This window comes from Cervus elaphus, chromosome 25, assembly GCF_910594005.1.
Source record: "Cervus elaphus chromosome 25, mCerEla1.1, whole genome shotgun sequence".
Lineage (NCBI taxonomy): Eukaryota > Metazoa > Chordata > Mammalia > Artiodactyla > Cervidae > Cervus > Cervus elaphus.
Genome location: NC_057839.1, coordinates 35,246,860 through 35,260,894, shown reverse-complemented (window position 1 = coordinate 35,260,894; position 14,035 = coordinate 35,246,860). Strand labels below are relative to the sequence as shown.

General features: G+C 36.6%; 1 non-coding gene across 1 annotated transcript; it reads right to left on the bottom strand.

Moving 5' to 3' along the window:
* Window positions 1-13,722: 13,722 nt before the first annotated feature.
* On the bottom strand, window positions 13,723-13,811 carry TRNAY-GUA. The gene is given in 2 exon segments: window positions 13,723-13,758; window positions 13,775-13,811. It is a non-coding gene; the product is annotated as a tRNA-Tyr (tRNA).
* Between the last annotated feature and the right edge of the window lie 224 nt (window positions 13,812-14,035).

Genomic DNA, 14,035 nt, shown 5'->3' with positions numbered 1-14,035 from the left:
GAGACCCAGGTTCAATCCCTGGGTCAGGAAGATCCTCTGGAGAAGGGAGTGGCAACCCACTCCAGTATTCTTGCCTGGAGAATTCCATGGACAGGGGAGCCTGGAGGTCTACAGTCCATGGGGTCACAAAGAGTTGGACTTGACTGGCCTACTAACAGATAGATGTATAGAGAGATTTATTTTAAGCAATTGACTCATATAATTGTGAGATCTGGCAAATCTGAAAGGCAGGTCAGCAGGCTGGGAGCCCAGGTAGAATTTCTATGTTGCAGCCTTGAAACAAAATTCTTTGGGAAACCTGTCTGCTCTTATTACCTTCAACTGATTAGATGAGGCCCACCCACATTATAAAAAGTAATTTGTTTTTTTCAAAGTCAAATAATTACACATGCAAATAATTGCATCCACAAATACCTTCACAGAAACATCTAGACTAGTGTTTGATAAAACTATTGCATGTCATAGCCTAGCCAAGTTAACACATGAAATTAACTATCACACCCAGTGACAAACTAAACTAGAAATTGTTACTAATCTTCTCTTTTGACTCTATTATTCCACTATTCTACTTCTTTTATGATTATTTCTCATGCATATAGTTGGTGATAATAGCAAAAGGAGGAACGAAAATATTTAGTTTTTTTTTTACTCTATCCAGAGTATTCAAGGTTGTGGATCAACATTTTTACCATTACAACAGAGATGAAAAAATGCTAATCATTTTTAATTGTGGTGTTAAGAGTAGCCAACATTAAGAATTTTTAAGCATAAATGGAAAGAGGAGAATGACATTGCTGTGGTTTCTTGCCCCTATCAAAACTTATTTATATAATCCTCAGCTGTCCATCAAAACCACACTATGCAGTTTATAAACATGTTACTCATTTGGAACATTTTTTTTTATTTCATATCCTCCTCTACCCCTAAAAATACATGGCTCTTACTATGTATTTTCTTTCATTAGTTCATATTTTTCAGTTGTTGGAGATATATAGTTTTATGTTGAATTATGTTCTTCAAAACAAGAATTCTTATAGATCAGAAAACTTTAGAACACTTTTCAGATGAATAATGTTTAAAAAGAGGGGCTCTGTTTAAAACAACTCAGTCAAATCATTAAAAAACATGGTGTTCAGAAATATGTATTTATAGAGTTACAGTTAAAGAAAACACATATAAAAGGGGAATAAAGAATCTTTGTCAAAACTACTAATGATCAATGCTTCTTGATCATTCTCTACAACCTCTACCCAGACATTTCAGCAGAACTTAGCTGTATTTAGAGTATATAAAAACGCTTCTTACACTTAAATTTGAAATAGAAAAAAAGTGATAACTTTCATTTCTCACTACCATTTTAACCCTTTAGAGTTTTCAGTTGTACCCCTTTCTCTTCCCTTATATCTACATCTTGTATGCCAGTCCAAAATAAGCTGATTAATACTATCTAGTATTTGGGCTCTGAAAGCCTGGATTCAAATTCAGATTTCCCTGTTTACTTAGTGTGTGTTTCTCAGTTTCCTTAATTGAACATGGATAATGATTATTCCCTCCTGGATGTGGGAAATGGAAGGGGCTATGAAACTTAAATTAAGTGAAAAATCTAAAGTGTGTTGAACAGAATGGAAGCTCAATAAAATATAGTTTATGTTTCTTGCAACCACCATGCCTTAGTGCATGCTATTAACTCCACAAGGAATACACGTCCATGTTTTCACCTGAAAAAATCCTTTCCATTCTAATTCTCTTTGGAAATTCTGTCGTTATTTGTAAGTAGAAGTAACTTTTCCTTTTCCTGCACACCCATTACAGTTTGTTTATAGCTATCTTGCAGTGTGTTTCTAATTCCCTAGCTCACCTTCAAGCATTATGTGGACAGAATAGTGATATTTGATACCCTATGATGCCTCTCATAGTGCCTAAGACATAATAAAGCCTCATTATAATCATTCACTTACTTATTTCATAAATATTTATTGAGTGTCTATTAAGTGCTCTGCCCTAGAGAGAGAAGGCAGAACTCACTGAGTTTATGTTCCAGGCAGAAAGGGGCAAATGATAGCTTAATGACTGAATAAATAAATGACTTGGCTGTATCTCTGGCCTCAGTGTCAAAAGCCCTTCTCTAGCATCCTTGTTTTTCTATACTTCACAATGTAGCAAACAACATATAACTTAGTTGTGTTTTTGTTTTGAACAAGTGAAATTTATTAAAGTTACCTAGAGGAAGAACACAAGAGACCAGGAAAAGGGAATGGCAGAATGTCTCAATAATAAGATGCTAGAAAGTACTTAATAAAAGATTCAGGATCTAACTGAGAGATTTAGGTGTAAGGTCTAAGGAAGCAGGAATTTCTTATAAATTGGATGCTGTCAAAAGCTGGGACAATTTTGTGATGGAGGATCTCATTAAATCTTTTCTTTTTAATTTTTATTTTTAATTAGAGGATAATTACAATATTGTGTGGGTTTCTGCCATACATCAACATGAATCGGCCATAGATATACATAAGTCCCCTCCCTCTTGAACCCCTCTCCAACCTCCCTCCCCATCCTACTCCTTTAGGTTGTCACAGAGCACCAACTTTGGGTTCTCTGCATCAAACAGCAAACTTCCAAAGGCTATCTATTTTACATACGGTAATGTATATGTTTCAGTGCTATTCTCCCAAACATCCCACCCTCTCCTTCCCCCACTGTGTCCAAAAGTCTGTTCTTTATGTTTGCATGCCCTTTGTTGCCCTGCAAATAGGATCATCAGTACTATCTTTCCAGATCACATATATATGTGTGTGTTAATATACAATATTTTTTTTCTCTTTCTGATTTACTTCACTCTGTATAATAGGCCCTACATTCATCCACCCCATTAGAACTGACTCAAATGCATTCCTTTTTATATCTGAATAACATTCCGTTATATATATGTACTACAACTTACTTATCCATTCATCTGTCAATGGACATCTAGGTTGCTAGATGTCCTAACTATTGTTAGGACTATGTTCTAACTGTTGTAAATGATGCTGCAATGAACATTGGGGTACATGTGTCTTTTTCAATTACGGTTTCCTCAGGGTATATGCCCAGTAGTGGGATTGCTGAGTTATATGATAGTTTTATTCCTAGGTTTTTTTTTAAAGGAATCTCCATACTGTTCTCCATAGTGGTTGTATCAATTTTCATTCCCACAAATAGTGCAAGAAGGTTTCTTTTTATCCACACCCTTTCCAGCATTTACTGCATGTAGACATTCTGATGATGGCCATTCTGACAAGTGTGAGATGATAGCTCATTCTAGTTTTGATTTAGATTTCTCTAATAATGAGCAATGCTGAGCATCTTTTCATGTGCTTATTAGCCATCTATGTGTCTTCTTTGGAGAAATGTCTGTTTAAGTCTTCTGCCCACTTTGTGATTGGGTTGATTGTTTTTCTTGTACTGAGCTGCATGAGCTGCTGGTATGTTTTGGAGATTAATCCCTTGTCTGTTGTTTCATTTGCTATTATTTTCTCCTATTCTGAGGGTTGTCTTTTTGCCTTGTTTATAGTTTTCTTTACTGTGCAAAAGCTTTGAAGTTTAATTAGGCCCCATTTGTTTATTTTTGTTTTTATTTCCACTACTCTAGGAAGTGGGTCATAGAGGATCTTGCTGTGGTTTTTGTTAGAGAGTGTTCTGCCTATGTTTTCCTCTAAAAATTTTGTAGTTTCTGACCTTATGTTTAGGTCTTTAATATATTATCTGTTTATTATTGTGTATGGTGTTAGGAAATGTTCTAATATCCTTCTTGAACATGTAACTGACCAGTTTTCCCAGCACTACTTAATGAAGAGACTGCCTTTTCTCCATTGTATATTTCTGCCTCCTTTTTCAAAAATAAGGTGCCAGTAGGTGCATGGATGGACTTATCTCCAGGTTTTCTATGTTGTTCCATTGATCTATATTTCTGTTTTTGTGCCAGTACCATGCCATCTTGATGACTGTAACTTTGTAGTACAGTTTGAAGTTAGGAAGGTTGATTTCTCCAGCTCCATTCTTCCTCCTCAAGACTGCTTTGTTTATTTGGGGCCTTTTGTGTTTTCATACAAATTGTGAAATTATTTGTTCTAGTCCTGTGAAAAATACCATTGGTAGTTTGATAGGGATTGCATTGAATCTATAGGTTGATTGCTTTGTGTAGTATAGTCATTTTCACTATATTGATTCTTCAAATCCAAGAACACGGTATATCTCTCCATCTGTTTGTGTCATTTTGATATCTTTCATCAGCATTTCATAGTTTTCTGCATATAGGTCTTTTGTCTCTTTAGTTAAATTTGTTCCTGAGTATTTTATTCTTTTTGTTGCAATGGTGAATGGGATTGTTTCCTTAATTTCTCTTTCTGATTTTTCATTGTTAGTGCATAGGAATGCAAGGGATTTTTGTTTATTAATTTTATATCTTGCATCTTTACTATATGCATTGATTAGCTTTAGTAATATTATGGTGACATCCTTAGGGTTTTCTATATAGAGAATCATTTCATCTGCAAACAGTGAGAGTTTTACTTCTTCTTTTCCAATCTGGATTCCTTTTATTTCCTTTGTTTCTCTGATTTCTGTGGCTAGGACTTCCAAAACTATGTTGAATAATAGTGGTGAGAGGGTGCACCCTTGTCTTATTCCTGATTTTAGAGGAAATGCTTCCAGTTTTTCACCACTGAGAATAATGTTTACTGTGGGTTTGTCATATATGGCCTTTATTATGCTGAGATATGTTCCTTCTATGCCTACTTTCTGGAGAGTTTTTATCATAAAAGGGTATTAAATTTTGTCAAAGGCTTTCTCTGCATCTATTGAGATGATCATATGTTTTTTATCTTTCCATTTGTTAATATGGTGTACCACACTGATTGATTTGCATACATTGAAGAATCCTTGCATCCCTGGGATAAAGCATACTTGATCATTATGTATGATCTTTTTAATGTGCTGTTAGATTCTGTTTGCTAGAATTTTGTTGAGGATTTTTGCATCTATGTTCATCACTGATTGGCCTGTAATTTTCTTTTTTGTGGCATCTATGTCTGGTTTTGGTATCAGGGTGATGGTGGCCTCACAGAATGAGTTTGGGAGTTATCTTCCTCTGAAATTGTTTGGAAGAGTTGAGCAGCATAGATGTCAGTTCTTCTCTAAACTTTTGGCAGAATTCACCTGTGAAGCCATCTGGCCCTGGGCTTTTGTTTGTTAGAAGATTTTTGATTACAGTTTTGATTTCCATGCTTGTGATTGATCTGTTCATAATTTCTATTTCTTCCTAGTTCAGTATTGAAACGTTACATTTTTCTAAGAATTTGTTCATTTCTTCCCTGTTGTCCATTTTTATTGACATATAGTTGCTCATAGTAGTCTCTCATAATCCTTTGTATTTCTGTGTTATCTGTTTGTAACTTCTCTTTTTTCATTTCTAATTTTATTCATTTGAGCTTTTTTTTTTTTTTTTAACGAGTCTGGTTTACAGTTTGTCAATTTTGTTCATCTTCTCAAAGAACCAGCTTTTAGTTTTATTGATCTTTGCTATTGTCCCCTTCATTTCTTTCCGTTTATTTCTGCTCTGATCTTTCTGATTTCTTCCTTTCTACTTTGGGGGGATTTTTGTTCTTTTTCTAGTTGCTTTAGGTGTAAGATTAGGTTGTTTATTTGATGGCTCTCTTGTTGCTTGAAGTAGGTTTATATTGCTATAAACCTCCCTCTTACCTGTTTTCACTGCATCCCATAGGCTTTGAACTGTCAAGTTTTCATTGTCATTTGTTTCTAGGCATATTCTTATTTCCTTTTTGATTTCTTCAGCGATCTGTTGGTTATTCAGAAGTGTATTGTTTAGCCTCCAAGTGTTTGTGTTTTTTTTTTTTTTTTTGGTGTTTCTGTTTATTGAGTGTTTGTGTTTTTTATAGTTTTTTCCCCTATAGTTGATATCTAACCTTACAGCATTCTGGTCAGAAAAGATGCTTGAATTATTCACTTTTTAAAAATTTATCAAGGCTTGATTTGTGGCCCAGGATGTAATCTATCTTGGAGAGTATTCCATGTGCACTAAAAAAAAAAAAAAAAGTGAAATCTATTGTTTTTGGATGAAATGCCTGTAAATATCAATTAGGTCCAACTTGTCCAATGTATCATTTAAAGCATGTGTTTCCTTATTAATCTTCTGTTTGAATGATCTGTCCATTGATGTGAGTAAGGTATTAAAGTCCCTCACTGTTATTGTGTTACTGTTGATTTCCCCTTTAATAGTTGTTAGCATTTGGCTTATGTACTGAGGTGCTCCTAAGTTGGTTGCATATATATTTATAATTGTTATATCTTCTTTATGGATTCATTCCTTGTTCATTATATAGTGTCCTTCTTTGTCTCTTTTAACCATCTTTAGTTTGAAATCTAATTTATCTGATATGAGTGCTGCAACTCCTGCTTTCTTTTGATTCCCATTAACATGGAATATCTTTTACCAGCCCCTCACTTTCAGTATGTATATGTCCCTAGATTTGATGTGGATCTCTTATAGGCAGCATATATAGAGTACTTATTTTTGTATCCATTCAGCCAATCTCTGTCTTTTAGTTGGAGCACCTAACTCATTTACATTTAAGGTAGTCATCAATATGCATGGTCCTGTTATGATTTATTTTATTCTTTGGGATTTGTTATGTATGCCTTTCCTTTTGGTGTTCCTTGTCTAGAGAAGCTCCTTTAGCATTTGTTGTAGAGCTGGTTTGGTGATGCTGAATTCTCTCTAAGTTTTCTTGTCTGTAAATTTTTGATTTCTCGTTCAAATCTGAAAGAGATCCTTGCTGAGTAGAGTAGTTTTGGTTGTCCATCTTCCTCTTTCATCACTTTAAGTGTATCCTTTCATTACCTTCTGGCCTGCAGAATTTCTGTTGAAGACCAACTATTAGCCTTATGGGGGTCCCCTAGTATGTTATTTGTTGCTTTTCCCTTGCTGCTTTTTAATATTTGTTCTTTGTGTTTAATTTTGGTTAGTTTGATTAATATCAAACTTGTCTTGGTGTGCTTCTCCTTGGGTTTATCTTGTATGAAACTCTCTGGGCTTCCTGGACCTGGGTCGCTATTTCCTTTCCCATTTTAGGTACTTTTTTTTTACTATAATCTGCTCAAATATTTTCTCATGCCCTTTCCTTTTGTCTTCTTCTGGGACCCCTATGAGTCAACGTGATTACACTTAATGTTGTCCCAGAGGTCTCTGAGACTATCCTCATTACTTTTTATTCTTTTTTCTTTATTATGTTCTGCTTCAGTTATTTCTATCATTTTATCTTCCAACTCATTTTCTGTTCTTCTGTCTCATTTACTCTACTGTTGGTTCTCTCCAGTATATTTCTAATCTCAGATATTGTGTTGTTCATTATTGATTGTTTATCCTTCAATCCTTCTAGATCCTTGTTAAACATTTCTTGCATCTTCGTGACCCGTGCCTCCAGTCTATTTATCCATGTCTCCATTTTATGTTTAAGATTTTGGATCATCTTTAATATCATTACTCTGAATGCTTTTTCAGGAGAATGCCTATTTCCTCTTCATTTGTTTGGTCTTGTGGGTTTTTACCATGTCCCTTCATCTACTGCATGTTTCTGCCTTTTCATTTTGTTTAGTTTACTGTATTTGAGGTCTCCTTTCTATGGACTGGAAGGTTGTAGTTCCTCTCAATTGTGGAATCTGCCCTGCGTGGGTGGGGTTGGACCAGTGCTCTGTGAAGGTTCTCCTGGTTGGGGATACTTTTGCCCGTGTTCTAGTGACTGGAGACGGATCTTGTCTCTCTGAAGGACAGTGCCATGTCCAGTAGTGTGTTTTGCGGTGTCTATGGGTTTGGTATGGCTTTGGGCAGCCCATCTGCTAATGTGCAGGATTGTGTCCCTGTTTTGCTGAAGAATTAGCATGGGGCATCCGCCACTGGAACTTGCTGGCCTTTCGGTGGAGCTAGGTTTTAGTGTTGAGATGAAGGCCTGTTGGACGGGTCTCACCTATTATGTTCCCTGGAGTCAGGGGTTCTCTGGTGGATCAAAGTCTTGAGCTTGGGTCTCCCACCTCAGGAGTTAATGCTTGACCTCCACTGTAGTGCCAAGACCTCACAAACACACAGCACAGAAGACAAATCCCCTTGGTGAAGGCAGCACTCAACAGTTCAGAACACCAGCACCATTCACACCAACATTCTCCAAGATTTCTAGAAAAGTCTCCGGACCTGTTGTAGGCAGGCTAGGGTCAGCTCAGTCTCAGATCTGGCCTTATTCCAGCTTGTACTTGCTCTTAAAGTTCACAGTTGCCCCTAGATTCCACAGTCTGTTCCCCACCCAGACACAAGGGGGCTAAGGCCAAGGCTTACTAAGGCTCACTTCTTCACTTGAGCTGGGGAAAAGGGGGAATATGGCAGCCACAATTGGGATGTACCTATGGCACAATTGGGAGTGCCTGCAGCAGTAGAGGCCTGCTGGATGCTGTTACAATCTGAGGCAGGTCCGGTGCTCTCCCAGAGGAACTGGTCTCAGGCTGTGGGACCCTAGGAAGAATCTAGCTGTTTAAGCTCCCAGGAAGGTGTGGATAGTAAACCTGTGCCTGCTCACAGCTTGGTGGTATCTGCCACCTCTGGGGTCGGGATTGCATCAGCGGCTTTTTGTCTTCTGCCTCAGGCACTTTCCTGGCTTTAGAAGTGGCAGTTACATCTAATTTCACAACTGCTGCTCTGACCAGTTTTGATTTGGGGTTTTGGAGGCTGCCAGTGGGGACTCAGCCACTGTCTGTAAGTGTGGCATTAGTATCGCAGTGACAATGACTTCTTGCCACTCTGAGACACTCAGTCTTTTCTTTGGACTCCCTCCACTGTGTCGAAGCAGCCCCCTCAGAGTATCCTCATGGCAGCTAACCCCAAACCTCTTCCTGGGATCTGACACCTGTGCCTGAGCCTCAGCTCCCCACCCCTAGCCTCTGCAGTAGGTTGAGACTAGCAAGCCACTTCTCTGCTGAGAAGTGCTGTTTGGCAGCGATTTCTGTGATACATTTTCTGTTTTGGCCTCTAAGCCCCTGCTGTTGCACTTCACTCCAAGGTTCCAAAGTTCTCCCCATCCCCATCCATAAGAGGGTTTCTGAATATGCAGAAAATTTTCCTCTTTCAAAATTCTCTCCCTTGGAGTACAAGTCCCCATCCTGAAATCCTTTGTCTCTTTCTATGTCTTTATCTTTTGCCCTGCCTCATTCTAAGGAGATTGTCTTGCCTTTTTGGAAGTTTGGGGTCTTCTGCTGTTGTTCAGAAGTTGTTCTGTAGGAGCTGTTCCATATTCAAATGAATTTTTGATGTATTTGTTGGGAGGAAGGCAATCTCCCCATCTTACTCCTCTACCATTTTCCATCATAACTTAGTTTTGAAATATATTTTGAAACAAAAATTGTTTTGCCTCTCTAAATTCTTTTCCTCTCATTCTTTCCATCCTTATTTCTATCTTGGTGAAGTCTGTGGTCACACTTGAAAATAACATGATGTACACTTCTAGATTTCCAGGGGTCATCACTCAAAATGTTTGATTTCCAATAGCATGCAAATTGCTGAGTGTGGAGGTTAGCCTGGGAGGGAAGAGGGAGAATGCTTTAGGTTTACATGTAGAGTCAGAAAAAATCCTGAAACTATTCTACTTCTCATTACTAAAATAAATATGTATATATATGACCATAACTATACCAGTGTTCATAGGAGCATTATACAAAATTGTAAAAAGTTGAAACAACTCAAATATCCATTGACAGATGAATGGATAAATATAATGTAGTATAATTATATAATGAAATATTATTCAACCTTTATTTTTAATTTATATATATTTGGCTGCCTTGCATCTTCACTGCTGTGTGAAGGCTTTCTCCAGTTGCAGCAAGCAAGGACTTCTCTTCATTGTGGTGCCCAGGCTCCTCATTTCAGTGGCTTCTCTTGTTTCAGCTCATAGACTCTAAGCTTCAGTAGTTGTAGAGCACGGACTTAGTGGCTCCATGGCATGTGGGATCTTATGGACCAGGGATCGAACCCATGTCCCCTGTATTGGCAATCAGATTCTGAGCCACTGGACTATCAAGGAAGTCCCCAACCTATAAAAGGAAGGAACTTCTGATACCTGCTACAACACAGATGAACTCTGAAGACAATATACAAAATGAAACAAGCCATACATAAAAGGGCAAATATTCTACGATTTAACTTATGTAAAGTACCTGAAATAATCAAATTCATAGAGACAGAAAGTAGAACAGTGCTATGAAGGGCTGGAAGAGTGGGGAATGAGGACTGTTTAACTGATACAGAGTTTCAGTTTAGGATCATTAAAAAGTTGATGGATGGATAATGGTAGTAGTTGCACAATGATGTGAAAGAACTTAAGGCCACTGAGTTTTACACTTAAAAATAAATAAGATGGTAAATTTTATGTTATGTATATTTTGTCACAATTTTAAAAGCTAATGACAAATGATGGTTGGAGAGAAGAAACATGCTTGCTTCACCAATTATAAGGGTCCCATTGTAACCCTTTAATAATAGTTTATCCTCTAGCCAATGATTGCCAAGAACATACCTGAAATTATACAAGTTGGATTTATAGCTTTTTGTAGCAAGGGAGAATCTACATCATGGAAACCCTGGGCCATATAAGTAAGAGGGTGTTAGAAAGTACATATTATAGGACTTTCTCTTATATTTGGAGATTTGGGAAGGACTTAAGGAAGTCGGGCTTTGCTTTGATTTGGATTCTGTCAGGAAGTGGTGTAGGGAGTAATTCAATGAGTATCTTCTTAAATATTATCTAGAAGGAGGAGATACTAGACTAAGGCTAGAGCTATAAGAAATAAAGAAGCAAGACTTACTCATTAGAGTAGGGTACATCAGATCATTTTTGTGACATATACACTACTAATGTTTTATCTGTTTTCAGGCATGATTATAGAGAGTTCATGTTCTTATTTGTTGCAGTTGCTCAAGGTCTTGCAGTGGCCTTGTCCAGTGTCAATGTTCCATGAATGTGTTTAACAGGTGAACACCAAGGCCTGGCTGATAATACCAGAAATCCTAGATGTCAGGGACTATTTTTCTCTCCCACCAATAAGTAGAAGGACACAGCCCAACTTAATTTATTTGGAGCTCCAAGAGTGCTAGTCTAGTAGACCTTTGCAAATGATTGATGACATTGAAAACTTTGATATGTACTCTTCATCAATAAAATTTTCGCTTACATTTTAAGGGGTAAACAGATTGATGCAATAAAGCAATTGTTATGCCTGCATGCACAAACTCATGTGTGTTCATGCACATGTATACCCTGCAAAACCTTTTCTATCCTGCCATTCTCAAATAGTTTCCAAGGTACACAGGAGCAATGATAATCCCTGCTGCAGAATAACTCACTCAATTTGCATTTCTTTTCAGTCTCTTCTTGCAAACCCCAAAGGCAATCATCTATATCTAGGGCTGTCTGACAGGCAAAGGTAATGCTGTGGGACACAAGTAACACCTTAGAGAAAGAGATTCTGAGAAGAAAAGTCAGATAATGAGCTCTCAGTCTAGCCTTAGCCCTAGAACTACAGATCAGCAATGGGAGATAGTGTCAGAAATTTGGACACAGTGTGAGACACAGGAAGGACAAGTATCTGGCTGTACTAGGAGCTCTGAAAAATGCTCAACACAGAAAAACAAAGAGTTAGACTCAAAGACTATTTGTGCTTTTATTCATTTCTCTGACTACCATTCTAGCATCATTTAAGACTACACCTTTGGCTAAATCCTGTATTTGTCTTAGTAAATGCATAAACTTACAGGATCCTGTATCTAAGCTATAAACTACACTCAGGGTAGCTGTCCACAACTCTAGTGCTGAACGTGAACAGATTCATAATTTGCTCTGAGTGTATGTTTATGATGGCCAGCTTTTGAAACCTATACTGCTCTGGTGGTAAATAACAAGCAGTTTGGTAATTTGCAGTCACAGCTATCTTATTACTTGGTGTCTTTTAATATATTTCATCATGAAAAATTTCACACACTTGCAAAAGTGCAGAGAACAGTAAATAAACCTTCACATACTCATTATTCAGACTCAATAACTATTAGCTCATGGGAAACTTTTATTTTTCACACACTGCTATTTCAAATTGAATGATTTTAGAGCAAATTCCATGTATGATAATATTTAATCCAAAATATTTTGATATACTAAGTTAATGATCTAATATAGTCAATCAATCAATTTAGATTTTCAAAATCACCAATTAATGAATGAACTGAGATTTTCTCAACTCACTGATTAGTATCCTAGATACAATATAAATGGAATACTTTAAATTCTGTTCCTTAACTCAAGTTGGATGTAGGGAAATATATGTGCACTTATTTATACAACTTGTTGGGAAATTGTAAAAAATGAAATAAAAACTTTACAAACATAGACCATCTTAAGTTAAAGGTAACCACACCCTCTGGTTCTGCAATTACTATATGAATACAATGTTGAAGAGAAAATTGATTTCCTTGAATCTATATATATTGTAATCACTGCATTTATTCTTTATAGCCTAAAGATCTTTTAAAAGGATTGAAGTTTGTGTACTTTTTTTTAATCAAAATATTAGTCTTTTTTGGTAAAAGCAAATGAAAATGCGCACATCTTTGATTTAAAAAGTCAAGCCTAAGACCTAGGCCTTATTTTGTCTACTATACACTAAGTAAAACCAAATGATGACTAAATTATTTTATTATGTATCACACTTATACACGACATATTTTTTACCTTCCCATGTAGGCAATAATATAATTTCATTTCATTATTACATATGGTTTGGAAATGTCATTTGACCAAAATACTAAGAACATTTTCAGATATCTCTGAAAATACATATAAGGAGTTTTTTACAGTTACTATAGAAAAATAGCATAGTTCTAAGATATAAGAATGCAGGTTATTAATAATTATATAATATTTGGACTGAACACTAAATGGCTATATATGGAGGCAGAGTATCTTTGATAGCTTGTATGAAAAACCTGCATATAAACTTGCCTTTACATGCCCTACAGAAAGTGTTACAAATGTTTACTATATCAAATACAGACAAACTGTCATCAACACAAAATGGTTAAGGAGCCAAACACAAAATGTCTTTCCTGGCCCAACAAAGACAATTGTGGACCTAGAAGAGATGAATGCCAAAATCTGTAATAAATCACATAGCAACTCATGAAAAATTCTGAAAGGACACTAAAAATGCCTAGATGCCTTATTTCCCAGGTTGAGTGATTAATTTGTAAAGTGCAAGGAAGAGAATAGGAGCTAAGAAATATAATCCAAGAGGACACCCCACATAAATATCGCTGGGGGATGAGGAAATTATGGAGCTACCTTCCTAAAACAGAAAAATTAGTAAGCACGCAACCTCCAAATTAATGGGTTTGGCAGAAAACCATGGAGTCAGAACACTGAAAAATGGCACAGTTCTCAAAGTAAATATTGCTGGTTTGCAGACACAAAGAGTCATAAGACTAATCTTGAATTTGCATGGAAATTCAAAAATGCAGTATTTAAAGTTGTGGCCTCATTGTACATTCTTGTCTCCTTTGTCAAAGATTAATTGACTGGAGGCATGTGGGTTTATTTCTGGGCTATCTATTCTGTTCCATTGATAAATATAAAACCTTTCTCCTTCGAGCCGGAATCGAACCAGCGACCTAAGGATGGCCACAGACAGGCATCTACAGTCCTCCGCTCTACCAGCTGAGCTACCGAAGGGAACATACTTATGACTGAAAATAGAATGAATATACAATGGAGAAAAGACAGTCTCAGCAAGTTGTGTTGGGAAAACTTGACAACCGTATTTAAATCAATGAAATTACAACATTTCCTCACACCATACCCAAAAATACATTCAAAATGACTTAAAGACTTATAAGACATGGCACCATAAAACTCCTAGAAGAGAACATAGGCAAAACATTCTCTGAATAGTAACA